The sequence below is a fragment of the Amblyomma maculatum genome, chromosome 3 (assembly GCF_055883805.1).
Source record: "Amblyomma maculatum isolate TAMU_Amacu chromosome 3, ASM5588380v1, whole genome shotgun sequence".
NCBI classification, from domain to species: Eukaryota; Metazoa; Arthropoda; class Arachnida; order Ixodida; family Ixodidae; genus Amblyomma; species Amblyomma maculatum.
The window spans coordinates 186,635,570-186,653,433 of record NC_139346.1 but is presented as its reverse complement, the minus strand read 5'-3'; positions in this window follow the sequence as shown (position 1 = coordinate 186,653,433).

Below are 17,864 nucleotides of genomic sequence, written 5' to 3'. Positions count from 1 at the left end.
ATGCGCACACGGGCGAGAGCGGGCGCTGCCATTTATGGGGCTCGTGGTTTCTTTTCTCTTTTTTTAACGAAGTTTGCGCGCCTCGTTTGAAACGACTAGATTTACAATGGCTGCCGACGAAATTGCACCGTAAATATCTGGCACTTTAACACCTAAAATAAGGCAGGTGCTCTCAAAACACTCTTTTTGCATATTTTCTCATCTAACTGAAGCTTAACGAGTGCTCGGAGTGTCTTATGTAAGCCAAAAGCCTCGTACAAACATACTAGCATACGTAGCCTGGCATATGTATTTATAAATATTTTTTCGATTGTCATCATTTTCTCCTCCTATAACTAGGCTAGTCCCTAAACTTTTCTCAAATGTTTTTCAGTAAGATGCTCTCAGCAAATACGAGCTTTTTTTTCCTCTCTCTCTCTCCTATCGGCATTGTCTTCCCCGATGCAATCGCGTACATGCTTAGACCTCCCCCCCCCCCCCCCCCCCCCCCCCCACCCTCCCTCCCTTTTTTTTTTCTTTCTGCTGCATTTAATAAGTATCGGTTTTGAGAGGAATAAAAAGACGAGAGAGGTACATCAGCTTCAATGGTCTGAAATGACCTCCGCGGTGCTTTATTGTAGAGTGCGTGTACAAAAAGAGTAAAATAATAAAAGTCCAATGCAAACACGATCTATGCAGATCATACCACGCGCGTAAGACATATGCGTGATATGCACCGCAAAAGCGATATACTACTAACTTATCTTGACATCGGAAAACACAAATCAAGTATAATGTAAGATCATGAATTCACAGCAGTTCCTCTTAACGAAATTTATATAGGTATAGTTACACCATATATAGCTTACAATAGTTCACCAAAACAATGACCTTGTCTCACTCGATGCACAGGTGTTCCACTATGCACGCGCGAAATAAGCGTTTTGTTACGCACACGTGTGCGTACACGCGTGAGAGCTCGTTATAACCGCTTCGCCGGCGGCTATCCAACGCGAATGGATGCCCATCGCTGACTGGCAAGGAGCTGCTAATTGCACGCGCGACGATGCGTTCCCTCATCGAGCGCCAACGGGCGGCGCGGCGAGAAATGGGTTGAGCGCTCGCGCGCGGGCAGGGTGCTCGAGTGTCAGCGTGCACGACACGTCACCGCGCTGGGGATCCTTGAGGTGCACACGGCGCGCAAGCGACCGAAAATCCGCAGCGCAGGAAAAGAAATACATCTTGCGAGCGCGGCGCGGGGCCTTCCAAAAATATCGGCCTCGCTCTTGGCGCGGACGGGTCGGCGAGTGCGTTCCACCTACACTCATTTAGGGCAGGCGTCCAATCGCCGTCAGTGCGTCAACAGAGAACGCAACCGCGGAGAAGAAGGAAATCTGCCGGTGACCTCTGCACTTGCTTGACAGCTGTTGCCGCGGTTGAGTGTCACTGATGTGTCGCCCTCCACGTACCATGTCGTTTCGCGTGCTGGGCGCCGGCTTGCATCCGTTCGCAAGTGGCGCAGGATTGTTTAAAGCTGCTCTTATTGTTACACGCGTGTATCAGGGTACCGCACGTTCTCGAGTAGAAGGGTTATGGAAACGTGTATCTGTTTTTATGGTCCGCCTCTTCTAAGTTAACTCCAGTTGTCATCTATCATCCACTTGCCGTTTTTCAGTAACATGTCATCCTCTCAGTAAGTATATCAATTCCAGCATTTCCTCCCTTCTGACCCCTGCCCCCGGACCGCTTTCGTTTTATTTGTCATGTCGTTCTCGCTGGAGGACTAGTTGTAAATGCTTGTTTCCCTCCATGAATCGTCTAGCCCTTCTTTTCTTCTTTTCTTTTCTTTTTTTCTTTTTCTTTCTGCGAAATAACCACATTTTGGCGGTTTTTTAGCAGCATACCTTCACTTTCTTCTTCTGCTGGAGGTTGGCGGATGTCACTTACAACACGCTCCTTACATCTGTTTCGCAACAGCGAATTATTTAAACGCTGTTAACCTTTCTATAGTTTCGTATTCAAACAGCATGCGTTGTAAAAAGAAAACCTTTTGAAATTCCTGGATTATCAAGTAGATTCACCCAGAATTTTACTTATGCGTTGGATCTTGCATGAATATTTCATCGTTAAAGTATAGAGGAACTCCTAGAACAGCTTCAGTCGTCTGTATTGTTAGTTAAATTCGCATTACTAATGCACTTAACCATTTCGTCAGCATCGACATGAAGCTTAACTGGCCGGATACCGAACCTTCTGATATCGTGTCGAAGCAAAGACACTCCCTGAGCCAACCCGGAAGTTCACTCCGAATGTTTTCAATTGAACTTCAAAAAATAACTTTGGTGTCATGCTAGCGGTATACAATAGGTATCCAAGCTATTCTGCCACAGTTCAAATTAAAAGAGGGAATGAGCCGTGCTGGTTGCGTCATATATAGGTGTGTACGTCCCGGGGCCAATCCCCCATGGTGAGTGCATGCCACGTATCAAGAGGCCAAATATGTCGTTCACAAGCCAAGAGGTTCGAAAGATGACATTAGCAGCCCCTGAAAGGCGCCCTTGTCCTTTTTTATACTTTCAACATTGCAGAAGAGGTATAGCGTAATTTAGTCAACAAAAACTGAAATTAAATTGAGAATAGTGCAGTGAAGAAAGCGTTAGGTGGCAGAGAACCGGAGGATTAGGGAGAAAAAGCTATCCTATATGAAAAGAGGCTTGTGCAGAGCATGAGATGCTAGCAGATTTTCGACAGCCTCTGATAATGGAGTGGATTCGGAAATAAACAGAGCAGGGAGTGGCAGCGGGCATTTAAGATGAAGTCGGTGAGGATAAGATGGTCACGCCTTCGCCACAAGGTAGAGGCGTTTGGAGCCTGTGTCCTACAGTGAACGTAGCTGTATGTAGCTTGGATGATGATGATGGCAGTTGTGGTAATAGTCATTGCGGAAGTTTCACCTTAAGTTATGATGTCCCCCTTTGATGTCCTCTCCCCGTTGCAAACCACAATTTACAAATTACGCTGAGTTGCAAGCCTTTCTTTCCTCTACTTTCTGGAGCAGGCAGGCCTCGTGGTCCTTCTGGTGTCAGTTCGCAGCCCGCTACTCATCCATTTTTCTGTGTATGTCCCAAGCTAAATAAATGCGAACAAATGAGTTTTCCTTTGTTTCTTGTAGTCCACTGGTCCCACCTACCGCGCACACACCTGGCGTCTTCGCCACAAGTGGTGTGTAACCCCGGGAACAACGCGTGGACATCGCAGACACGTACCACAAAAGCGACGTTCACCGCTCGCATGTTTCGGAACACGCATCTCCCGCACCCGTACGCCTTGGCACTGCAGCCAATGCATATATGGCTCGGCATGCGAAGAACGAATATCCGACCCGCGCATTTGCATTTGAACTTATCCGCAAGCGACGACGAGGCACGCCCCGTCGCGGCGTCGTGTCGGTCGTGCGACGTCGTCGTAGCCTGTCTCCCCCCTTCCTGATCACCGCCGCCCGCAACTCTGGGAGGACTGACAGACCGTGACAGCGCGGCGCGCCGATGCAAATGCGCACTTCTTGTGTGTACCGCGAAAGATGCCGTGCCGCGTCATGAAGCTCGCCTGACGCGTTCTTCAGGAGCAGCGAACAGTTCATTTGGAGTTTAACCTTTATAGGGATGACTCGATCGACTCAGATATGTGCGTTATACTGGCTGAACCGGGGCTTTTCCAGTAAGAACCTCCTGGGCGTCGCCAAGCATTTACTTGGAGGTTGTGTTTACCTAGCGCATGCTAGGAATGGAGGAAGTGGTAGCGCGAGCTTGCTGCACCAACACTCCGGAGAGCAGATGTTATGACAGGTGCTTTGGCCATGGGAAGGACAAGTAATCGTAAGAGGCCGAGGGGTCAAGTTGAGTGACGAGATAAAGAAATTTGCTTTAACAATGTGGCTGCCGCAGGCGCCCGCCAGATATGCTGCAGGAGTTGCTGAATGTCATTGTAAGAGGTCTTTGTCCTGCCGGTCTTGCTGCGAGCTTATCTGTATACCTCTCAGATGATGATGGAGGTGGCGTCTACGAAATCGATGATGACGATGCCCGCACAGGAGTATGCATATGCATTTAGGTGATGTCCCACGCTGTCGGGGTGGCGCAGTGATTACGGCGCTCGACTACTGTTCCCAAGGATGCGGGATCGAATCCCGGCCTCGGCGGCCGCTTCTCGATGGAGGCGAAAAGCAATTAAGGCGCCCGCGTGCTGTGCGATGTCAGTGCACGTTAAAGAATCCCAAGTGGTCTAAATAATTTTCCGGAGTCCTCCACTACGGCGTCTCTCATAGCCTGAGTCGCTTTGGGACGTTTAAACCCGCAAACCAAACCAAGCTTTAACCAAAAGTTATCTGACGAGACAAAGAAGTTCCTATTCCTGGCCCTTTTCCCCATGCAGTAAAACTGAAAAATTAGGCAAATTAAAAAAAAAAAAAGAAAACGAAACAATTTCGGTGCTTCAATTTTTCGAAAAACCTATGAAGGTAAAACTTGCATACGCACCCGCTTGCATACGCACTTATTAAGTGAAGATTCTTATTCTCCGACGAGAATTAATACATAATGTCTATTTATTCTGAGTGACAATGCTCATTTATCGAGGGGATCTCAATAGTGGTGACAGGGTTCTCACCAAAGATTCATTCGAAGTGCGGATTAAATTAATGGCACGTAAGTAGAAGCGCTCTTTTTAATGCGCTCTGTACGTGTTTCAGGTACGCCTGAAATTATACTTTGAAAGGTTATGTATACTTGCGCAAAAAAACGGGACACAAAAAGGCACATAAACGACATGTACCTTTCAAAGATGAACCAACTCGCCCAAACAAGAGTATTACCTGAAATTATACGGGGAGCTCATACGTACTGCATACTATAATCAAATAGAGCTCAAGAAAGCAGCAACAAATGTCCTTCCAAGGACCCTCCAATCATCTGAGTAGACCATGGTCAAGGTGCCCATTTACGCGACCGCTCGATTTCGGGAAGCCAAGCGGCCGTGCCGCTGAACGCGAAACATCCTCCAGACATCTCCAACATCCATAAAATGCTAGGGGATCTAAAACTTCTCCACGTGTCTGCAAGGTTATTTTCTCGGTGCCTTACATATGTATTAGTCGAAGAAGGTGAAGGCGAGTTATGGAGGCTTATGGAGGTCAAAATGTTTATCCGTGCGGCATAGACTATTAGATGACTGCAAGTCATTTTGCACCACTTATCGTTTCATTGGTTTTTCGATACATGACGGTATATCTTCGTTCAATGCTCTTGTTTAATTCGCCAAATAAGGTGCACGCGCGGATGACGTGGAATGGAATCGCTCTACATGACAGGTCCTTGCAGAGTTAGAGCATCATGTAGGTACCTAATAATATAACATTGAGGGGAGACGTCGTTCGGTTGTAACAGCAAACTCTAATCGAAAGAGGTCCTTGTTCCCACGGCAACACGGACACCAAATCACCAGCATGCCTCTCGCAAATGGTAGTTAGCGAGTGACAAAAACCCGAATCCTCTCTATTTGAAACCTCGCCGCCTCAAAAAGTTACGGACATTTGTCTGGATGGTGGCGGAGGCATAGCTGAGCACTGACAGGTAGAACGTGCAATGGCACGCAGGTTCCCATTTCTCTTTCGCTCATGGAAGTCACCAGATGTGTGATTGGTCGGCGGCATGGAGGAAGGAAACAACTTAGGAGAGGCCCTTGCCATTCTCAATGCATTGAAGAAAGTGTGGCGGAAGTGACGTCAAAATTTAGGGTTAGCCAAGTCGGGCCATTAGCAACGGCGACGCTGTTGCTATGAAAACTCGGGCCACTAGCAACAGCGTTGCTAAGGGCCCTAGGTACGTGAGCGTCGCGGAGAAAGAAAATGCGGAGGGTAAAGGAGAAGGACAGACGTTGCAGCGTCCGGTCGCGGCGCGGCCGCGCCGGCTTCAAAAAAATGACGTCAGGGCCTCTCCTAAGCTTTCCTTCCTCCATGGTCGGCGGGCATGTGACTTCACGAAATCAGATGGCCACATCCCGAGTTGGAAGGAGCATCGAGGGATTTAGGAAGGACTCCGAAGAGCTGCCAACTCGGCAGCTGCTTTCGTATGGATACATGAGATGGGACTCGAACACACGGTATCTTTGCGCTCCCCGTTTGAAGCATCGGCGCCTAGGAAAACCATGAGCATAGAGGAGGTGTCATGGGAGCGTCCATTTTTTTTTACCACAAGACTATGATGATCCCATTAAGCTCTACACCTTCACTTAAAAGGGATGTCGACGGCTACAGGACATCCCGTATGGTCTAGGTCACCTAAAAGTAAATTGCCACCGCACAATATAATAAATGATTCATAAAAGAGCATTAATGCATCTGTTGTTCCTTTACATAGGCGATAATAACATAAACACGTAGTGTGTTCTATAGAAAAGTAACGCTCTCGCGTATATTCTGCATGCTTCTCACTGATCGTCCGTGTTTTTTTTTTTTTTTATTCATTTAACCAAAGCTTCACCCGTTCTGCTTCCGAGGGTGGTCGAAATAATTGATCGCACAATTGTACAATGGATTGGCGTCCTTAAAACAGAAACAGTCCTTCGCAAAAAGAACCATATCCGTTTTAGTAGCGTCGGGTGTGCAATGCGGTGCTTTCTTGAGAATCAATAGACTGCAGAGCGGATGAAAGAAAGTGTGAGCGAGAAATGACCGTAGACGTGAAAAGCAAGAGTGAAAGTTTTGATGCTGATTGCGCGCGTTGGTCTGTTAGCTGCTCGGCTGACAGAATGTCCTGGCCCAATCCGCGATGTTCGGAGTTAAATACAACATTATCGGCAAAAAAAGAAATAAATAAATAAATAAATAAAAATGTGGGGTTAGGGAAAGTTGCCAGCAGATGCGTCCGAGGCTATGAAGATTCCTGTTGACACAGGCTCATGCTACGGCTCTGGTTTTGGGTGTCCGAGTCGTCGTTGGCATTTACTTTATTCCACGTATCAAGTGAAGGAGCAGACATGAGTTCCGCAAGAGGTAGGTGGGCACTAGTAGTCCATATTATGCGATCTAGTGTTACTGTTTCTCCACAGAATCGCCAGGTCTGGCTAATTTCTGAGTTAAGGAATCTGGAAATAAAATATGGGTTAGGGAAGGTGTCGATTTGAAGTTTCCTCCGCGTCGCCTGTTGCTCCCTGGGTAATGAGACGTTTGGAGCATTGGTCAATGTAAAAAAAGCTTGTAAGTGACTGGCAGGTATAATCTTTGGAGTCATATTTTGTTCAGCGTGAGAGCTATGTTAGAATGTGTAATTGAAAGGTGGAGGAACTTAAAGATGCAATTAAAAAGAATCTGCAAAGAAAAAGGGAGAATGATTGGGCCTTGTGGCAACCACCACCCACTGCCAAAGGAGACGTTCTCATTCATTCATTCGTGGTTGGTTGGTTGGTTGGTTGGTTCATAGGAAGGGAAAGGCGCAGTATCTGTCACACTTGCTCTGTGGACACCTGAACCGCGCCGTAAGGGAAGGGATGAAAGTGGGAGTGAAAGTGGATAGAGAGAAAGGGGGGTCGTAGTGGAGGGGCTACGGAGTAATTTCGACCACCTGGGGATCTTTAACGTGCGCTGACATCGCACAGCACACGGACGCCACTTCGTCATCGAAACGCAGCCGCCGAGGCCGGGATTCGATCCCGGGAACTCCGGCACAGTAGTCGGGCGTCTTACCACTGCACCACCCCGGCGGGGCCATTCATTCGTGGGCTGAACGCATTTATTCGTTCCTCAGTACGTGCGCCGTCCGCGGTTGTTGATCGAGGGTTCAAAGTACTCGAAGCCGCGCACGATTCGAAGAACTCGTTTAAAGAGCCTGGCAACAACTGTTATCACCACAAGAGCGCTGAGTGTGTAGGACTCTAGTGTGTACACGAAGTAGAGCGCATGGTTGCCCTCATAGACACACGCGACAACACAGGAAGCTTTTCTGCGGAAGCAACTTCGGTTTTTTTTTTTTTTTATTACATTCTAAGTATGGAACAAAAAAGACATCGTCGTCAGTCATTTGCTGTACCAATTCAAATTCGGCGTACCGCACCTAAAAGAGCACCGAGAGCTACCTTCAATTATGGTTCTCCGAAAAAAAAAAAAGATCATCGGGCTTCTTACCGGCCGTTGAATTTTCAGCGGTAGCACAAGACCCCATAATTAGCGAGAAAATTATGTTTAAGCATCTACCCGCCAGTCGATGCAAACGTGTGATTTTCTCGGCGAAAATAACGAATCGCCACACACACACACACACACACACACACACACACACACACACACACACACACACACACACACACACACACACACACACACACACACACACACACACACACACACACACACACACACACACACACACACACACACACACACACACACACACACACACACACACACACACACACACACACACACACACACACACACACACACACACACACACACACACACACACACACACACACACACACACACACACACACACACACACACACACACACACACACACACACACACACACACACACACACACACACACACACACACACACACACACACACACACACACACACACACACACACACACACACACACACACACACACACACACACACACACACACACACACACACACACACACACACACACACACACACACACACACACACACACACACACACACACACACACACACACACACACACACACACACACACACACACACACACACACACACACACACACACACACACACACACACACACACACACACACACACACACACACACACACACACACACACACACACACACACACACACACACACACACACACACACACACACACACACACACACACACACACACACACACACACACACACACACACACACACACACACACACACACACACACACACACACACACACACACACACACACACACACACACACACACACACACACACACACACACACACACACACACACACACACACACACACACACACACACACACACACACACACACACACACACACACACACACACACACACACACACACACACACACACACACACACACACACACACACACACACACACACACACACACACACACACACACACACACACACACACACACACACACACACACACACACACACACACACACACACACACACACACACACACACACACACACACACACACACACACACACACACACACACACACACACACACACACACACACACACACACACACACACACACACACACACACACACACACACACACACACACACACACACACACACACACACACACACACACACACACACACACACACACACACACACACACACACACACACACACACACACACACACACACACACACACACACACACACACACACACACACACACACACACACACACACACACACACACACACACACACACACACACACACACACACACACACACACACACACACACACACACACAAACACACACACACACACACACACACAAAAGACGGCGTTACGTAGCCTCTTGGATTGGCAATGCAAAAATAATTGGTTTCGACGCACGCACTTAACATTCAACATAACAGAAAAGATGGGGCTGATGTGATTTACCTAAGAACATTTCTCAGCTTAACCCTTCCTCCGAACCCCCCCCCCCCACACACACACACACACATTCCTTTGTTAATATGCTGGCTTAAAGATGTGCATCACCGCCAAAAAATCCTCCTTACGGCACTACAGACGCTATAACGGCGACTCCCGCGTGCATGCGTGGGCTGTCGGTGGAAGTGAAATACTATCGGCGGACATCCGCTGCCGCACGACTGCGATCGGCAAAATGCGAAACGACCTCGGGACAAAGGAAAAGGATGCGTGCTATCTCGGCCGGCGCCCGCTTCCGTGTCTTCTCTCCTCCGGCGCATTGTTTGAGGCCACGCCATTCGAGGCTGTGCACGGAGGCTCGAGCTGTGCGCTTACTTCCTCTGCAAAACTCCGCTGTCCCCCCTCATCACGATGTTCGTGGCGGCGGCCGAACTGCATTGAGTGAGAGAGGGAGCAAACAAATTGAATTAGAGGTTTCACGTCACGTATGCAACGCAAGCATGGGCTGTGAAGGACGCTGCCTGGAGATGAACTCCCAGCCAACCGTCGCCTCCATGTGCGTCGAGCTCTTCTAAGATGACGTGTCTACATATGTGGACTGCAGTTGATGCGATACGGACGTGTCCGCATATGGCTTTGGTGCCCGTCATCATGAACGAGAACGATCCCGTCTGCTATCTGCGTGGACGGTGCCTTGTACAGACCTTCCGATGGGTGCACAGCGGTATCATCTGTGGTGGGGATCCAATCATCAAGAAATCACACATTATAGCCATATCAAACTGCGCCATCTTGGAAGCAAAATGGTACCAATCGATCCTTCCATATTATCGCCGACTCGAAGGCGGCTTTCCGGCTCCTCCTTGCAGACAGAATCCATAAGAGACTGATCCACCTTGTTCAAAGTCTCAGAATCAAACACTCACGTTAAACTTGAACACATTCCCACTTCGGGTTGAAAGAAAATCAGAAAGCTTGTGGTCTAGCTCGAGGTCACACTAGTCGAATGGATCAAAACACAATCTCCCCAGACCACTTCCTACTTCAACCAATGTCAACAGTCTACAAGTCTGACTCTTTCCCCAACCTGTACAAATATCTCATATTTCCAGAAAGCTACAGACCTACCCGTCCATGGTGCGACGGTAACCTATATTGCCTTTCATGTTACGGGGAAGAAACACTTAAAACGAAGAAGCAGTGAAATTAAAGCGTCTCGGTCCAGCTCGGACCTGAAAACCCAGCGCAGCCTGCAGGGCACAGCAGGCAAGAGCAACAGCACAGGGTTTATGTAACAAGTACTCCACCCGTTGCCATAATTTTAACTTCTTTATTTTCCAAAATAAATGTTTTCAACTACTACTACTACTACTACTACTACTACTACTACTACTACTACTACTACTACTACTACTACTACTACTACTACTACTTCTACTACTACTACTACTACTACTACTACTACTACTACTACTACTACTACTACCACCACCCGTGTGCAGCGCGTTGTCAGTGCACATTGAACGTCCTCAAGGGGTTGAAAATATTTCAGGGACCTCCACTACTGCACATGTTGTTATCCCCATGAAAATGGCGCATACCCGCAAGGGGCTTTAGCCACGACCAGATGATTATTACAGTGCAGAACTGAGATTAAAAATTTGAGCAAAAGCCCGGCCGCAGTGGTAAGACGCCCGACTACTGTGCCGGAGTTTCCGGGTTCGATCCCTATACCGCCGGCGGCTGCGTTTCGATGGAGGCGAGACGAAGTGGCGTCCATGTACTGTGCGATGACTGTGCACGTTAAAGATCCTAAGGTGGTCGAAATTGCTCCGGAGCCCTCCACTACGGCACCCCTTCCTCTTTTTCCACTTTCACTCCCACCTTCCTCCCTTTCCCCACGGCGCGGTCAGGCGTCCACAGAACAATTGAGACAGATACTGTGCCTTTCCTTTCCTGTGAACCAATTATTATTATTATTATTATTATTATTATTATTATTATTATTATTATTATTATTATTATTATTATTATTATTATTATTATTATTATTATTATTATTATTATTATTATTATTATTAATTAGTGCAAATCAGGTTCACTGACAGTGATGGTTGAGGGTGATGCATGGGGTTGTTGAAATTTAAATTTGTGAGATGAAAAACAAAACAAAAATAATAAATAAATAATAAAAAAGGAAGACATATTTAGGAATAACAAAAAGCATATCAAAAGTAAAGTACATAGAATTATAACAACCAGTTATGATGGAATTCTCTCTTCCTTCTTTCAATCCCATTTTCGTCCTTTTCTTCACCTTGCAAAGAAGTGAGAAAATTACTGCGCTTTTCGTTTTGGACAGAAGATCAATTTTTAAGGCACATTTTTCATTTTGTTATTTTCGTTTTCAAGGAGCAGCTGTCGAAGATATTTCCGCCTCATAATCCTACCGCTACAGGCTAGAGAACGTGCCTTGCTCAATTAATGGTTTGATTTAGTTTGCAGCATTTGACGTTCCAAAGCGACTCAGGCTATGAGAGACGCCGAAGTGGAGGGCTCCGGAAAATTTTGACCACCTGATGTTCTTTAACGTGCACTGCCGTCGCACAGTGAACGCGGCCAAGGAAGCGGAATCGAATCCCGGCCGCGGCGCCCACTTTTCGACGGAGGCGAAAAGCTAGGCGTCCGTGTGCTGTACGTCAGTGCACGTTAAAGGGGGATGTGGAACTAAAATCACAATTTTCACCAAGAAGAACATGCTTTGTAGCGAGAGCTACATTCGGCTATCAGTCGAGAATTTCGCTGTGGAACCGCTCTGGAATGTATGGAATGCGCCGCTGAGAGGAGAAGCATGCGCGAGAGGCGTGACATCAGTGCTTCGCTGCCGGGTGAGGTCGCTGCTGCCGCGCGCCACTACACGCTGATCAGGGTCTTAAAATACAAGGCCTTGAAATACCTAGAGTAGCAGAATATAAATATCTGGGGGTATGGGTAAACGACGGATTGGCATACATTGGAAAGCATGAGCAATCACTTAAGGCCAAAGGGCGAAGGAATGCCGGGATAATGAAGCATAGGGCATTGTGGGGATACAACAGGTATGAGGTTTTGAGGGGTATTTGGAAAGGAATTATGGTGCCCGGACTTACTTTCGGAAATGCGGTTTTGTGCCTAAAATCAGTAGTACAGTCGACATTAGAAACAAATCAGAGATCCGTTGGACGATTAGCACTAGGTGCCCACGGCAAAACTACAAATGAGGCGGTACAGGGAGATATGGGCTGGGCATCTTTCGAAGTACGGGAAGCTCAGAGTAAAATATTATATGAGGAACGCCTGAGGAAATTGGACAGTAACAGATGGGCAGCTAAAGTATTCAAATACCTGTACCTAAAAAGCGTTGACTTACAATGGAGGAAAAGAACTAGGAAACTAACAAGTAAGTATGCTAGTAACAAGGACGGAGAAATAAAGAGCATTAAGCAACAGGTGAAAAACACAGAAGGTAAAAATTGGATAAATTCGATGGAAAAGAAACAGAGTGTGGAATTATACCGAAAGTGGAAAATGCAGATCAGGAAGGAAGATTTCTTTTATAACTCGAGAGGCAGTGCCCTACTTTTTCAAGCTAGATCAGGGTGCCTTAGAACACGCAGCTACAAAAAGAAATTTAACAATGGAGATGACGCATGTGCTGTATGTGGAAACTCCAGTGAAACAATTGATCATATTATACTCGAATGTAATGGTATCCATCCGGAAGTTGATGCAGGCGCAATCACTGTTCCTGAAGCTCTGGGGTTTAGAGATAACAGTGGCCGGGTGAATAAACCGGCGGTGGAAACTAGCAAAAAACGACTGGAAGATTGGTGGCTTGAAAGCAGAGAAGTGACATAATGTTAGTAATGTAGGAACAAAATTTAATAAATAGAATAATGGTTTAATTAACCATTCTAAATCAATAATTAAGATATAGGGGAAAAAATGAGCATGATAGCTACTGCTACCACCCCGTTTCAAAGGGGACACTCCTATATTCCATCCATCCATCCATCCATCCATCCAGCCACGCTATGCGCATAGCTATTCTCTAATAAATTATCACAGTTTTAAAAATCCCTACCTAGGGAAATAACAATCCCGAATTCCTCTAATGAATGTAAAGCGTCAGCCGATTGCTCCGCTATAGATAGAGCGCGGAAGCAATCAGAATTTGTAGTTCGAAATGGTAAAGTCCATTCTCCGAGTCCTTGGTGGAACGCAGAGTGTACTAGGAATTATAGACGGCGAAAGGCCGCCTAGAAAAACCTAATTCACAGTCAATTCCCTCAAAATTGGATAGATTACAAATTCATTGCAGCAACTTTTAAGCGCACAGTGTCTAGGGCAAAAGACGAACATTGTTACGTGGAAACTCGATGTATTTACAGTGTATTTACAGCAAAGTTAGAACTTGCACAGCAGCGAGCAGCAACACGGAACCAGTCCCACTTCTTCTTCTTCACCTTGTCCCTTCCGCGCGGCAAGAGGACACACTTCGTAGTCGTCATCGCGTAGCAATATGATGAACAGAATTATGAGTATTTATCTTGATCAGAAAACAAACGAGCCATGTTTCGCTTCTTGAGCTGTTGTTGTTGTGGCTGTAGGAAGAAGGAAAATAAAATGCACAGGCCTGCTACTGGCTCTGTAGCTGAGCCACCTCCTTTGCCTCGTGCAGACAGAAGAGAAAATAAAGAAGAAAGAAAAGGAAGACGGAGAGAAAGACGCGCGCCGCAACAACAGCCGTAGTTTGTGTAGGACATTTGGCAGTCCGCACTGAACCCTGGCGAATCCCCCTTCGTGGGTATGTGCCATATATCAAGACAGAAGGAGAAGAACAGCCGTCGTCCACCACCGAAGCGGTGGTGGGTGCAATGACGGCCTACAACAGATAAAAATTCTGTGGCAGTCTAGCCCCCACCGCAAGCGGCGGTGACCTCGAAGAATAGGTTGTCAGTGCCCTGAAGCGATCAAGATAAATACTCATAATTCTGTTCATCATATTCGTCCTTTTCCCTAGACACTGTTCGCTTAAAAGTTGCTGCAATAAATTTGTAATCTATCCAATTTTGGGGGCATTGATTGTGAATTAGTTTTTTCCAGGCAGCCTTTCGCCGTCTATAATTTTTAGTACACTCTGCGTTTTTCGCTTCTTGAGCTCAAGGAATAGGTTGCCAGGGTCGGTACTCCCCTGATGGTGCTGGGACAGGCAGATCACCGCCGCTTGGAGTGGGGGCTAGCCTGCCACAAAATTTTTATCTGTTGTCGGCCGCCACCGTTTCGGTGGTGGACGACGGCTGTTGTTGCGGCGCGCGTCTTTCTCTCCCTCTTTTTTTTTTCTTTCTTCTTTCTCTTCTGTCTGAACGAGGCAGCGGAGGTGGCTCAGCTACAGAGCCAGTAGCAGGCCCGTGCATTTTCTTTTCCTTCTTCCAACAGCCACAACAACAACAGTGCCGTACAATACACCCTCAGTTATCTTGACCCCGGCGGAAGTTGGAAAGGCAGTAAAAGAAATAGGTAGAGGTCTAGAGCGTCCTTTTCCTGCGGTTGTTCCCCGTGCTCTCAAAACGAGTTATCAGTATGAAGACTTTGTTAATGTATCTATTCCTGACTCTACCAAATTGTGAATCAATTACCTGCTGCAGCTCCTGGCCCTGACAGGGTTATCTCAGGAATTATTAAACTAATTTTTGACAAATCACACAGAGATTTACTGCAGCTTGTAAATTACTCTATTAGAACACCATGGATTCCAGATGCCTGGCGTCTATCAAAAGTTGTCTCTGTTCTTAAAAAGCATAGTGAAGGATTAGTCCTAGATAATATTATACCAATTTTTTTAACTTCGAATCTGGTAAATTTGGTGGAACGTGTGCTATATGGCCGAGTCATGCCCCTAATCACCGAAAGGGGAATACTGAGTTCATGTCAAATTGGTTTTAGGCCGGATTGTTCAATATGGTGTGCGCATACTGATTTAGAAATTTGCCGTGTCCGATTAGCCCGCCGACATCACAAATATGCGGCACTAGTTACTCTGGACATTAGTAAAGCGTGCGACAGTGTTGAGTATGGAACCCTGCTGCACAGACTTCAAGTAATTACTAGGTTACTTTATCACATGTGTCAGCATTCCTGACGGACAGGAAATTTTACTGCTGCCAACATGGGGTATCCTCACCTAAATTTAGATAAACCCGAGGGGTGCCACAAGGCGCGGTTCTCTCTCCCTTGCTTTTTAATCTTTTACTGAGCTCTATTCCCGCAACTCCTGAAGTATCGACTTGTGTGTATGCTGATGACATATAGCTTTCTTTGCCGCTGCAGATGACTCACATTCTCTTTACATGATTTTATAGTCATACTTAGATGTCCTTGACCAATGGTTAACAGATATCCACTTATGCAATGTACATAAATGTGCATTGTTAGTATTCCACAAATCTAATCAGGCTCAGCCAGTTAACATTTCACTAATTTACCGGCATAATGTGATACCTCAGGTGTGCTCTATAAAGTACCTCGGAGTCACGTATGACGCCTGTCTGACTTGGAAGACTTATATATAGAGCAAGTTGCTGCGAAAGGAGTCAGGGTGGTGGGAATGCTGCGTAGACTGAGCACGCCCCCGGTGTGGTATGCGCAGGCACGCTCTTTTGATGGTTTACAAAATGTACGTTCGCGCTATTTTCACAAATCACAATTACAAATCACAAATCTTTACAGAGAGATGCGACGTGTCTTTCCGCCCCCTCACCCGGACCTCACTCGAACGTAGGCTACGACGCTGCGCCGACTCCAGACCACGGCGCTCCAGACCCAGTCGATTCTCAATCATTCGAGATCGTCATTGATCACCAATGGGGAATATCAGCCCACATGCCCAAATTGCCCGCAGGCTGAAATTGCCACACAAGCACATATCCTATGGGGATGCGCGGGACATCCGCCTCCTCAAACTTTGCTGCCAGCCCCCTGCGAGGAGGGCTGGAACATACTGCTACGCCGACCAGATAAAATGACACAACTGGCACATCGTCACGTGGGCTCAGGAAGTCGCTCCCGTCTGGGGGCTACACCAAGCCCAACCTGCTCTAACCGATCATATCCTAGGCAATAAAGTTAATTTATTCTCGCTACGTATATCCTGGAATGCCTGAGCTAAGTCACTGGCAATTTTTTTGTTTTTTGTTTTTCACTTTCTTCGAAAAAAATGGGGTCTAGATTGACTTTCCTATGCAACTCAGGGTACGGGGGAGGAGGCCCCTTCCTCCTTAATCACTCCGCCCCAACCCATCTGGTGAAAGCAAAACGGCTCTGCCAGTGTACACGCAACTCATGCGATCTTAAGCAGACATGCTCTTGGAATGTTGGCGCACTGGTAGCTGGTAGCGTTATACAGTGCTGAGAGTATAGCTTCGTATAGTTATTTGAGCAGAGCCAAGTTCCTCGGCAGCGGTAACCACTATTTGTTAGTGATGACGTCAGTGTTAGTATCATCGGACGCATATATGGCCTTTGTGCTCATCGATTCGTCCGAGAAGTGCTGCTAGTCACTGTTGTGGCTGTAGGAAGAAGGAAAAGAAAATGAACGGGCTTGCTCCTGGATCTGTAGCTGAGCCACCTCCGCTGCCTCGTGCGGACAGGAGAGAGAAAGTAGAGAAGAAAGAAAAAGAAGAGGGAGAGAAAGACGCGCTCCGCAACAGCCGTCGTCCATCACCTAAGCGGTGGCGGGTGCAATGACGGCCTAAAATAGATAAAAATTCGGTGGCAGGCTAGGCCCCGCCGTAAGCGGGGTTGACCTACCATACCCAGCCCCGTAGGGTCAGGAACAGCCACCCTTCACCTCCTCCCCCGTCGCCGCTAGTCATAAAGTGTGTATACATGCAGAGGAGAGAAAGAGACAATTGTTCCACTCATCAAAACCTTGAGAAAAACTTGTTACGCCCACGAGCCAAACTACAGTATCAGGTGCACTCACGCCATTCGTGCAACAAAGCTCATGGTCGTCCTTTCTGTGCGCGAAACTGTGGTGTAACGTCTAGTCCAGAGCGGTGTATTGTAGAAAATTCCAAGTTCCGAAACCAGAAATCGGTGGGCATAAGTTACCATGAATAGGAAGACAACACAGCGTCACCTGTCTACT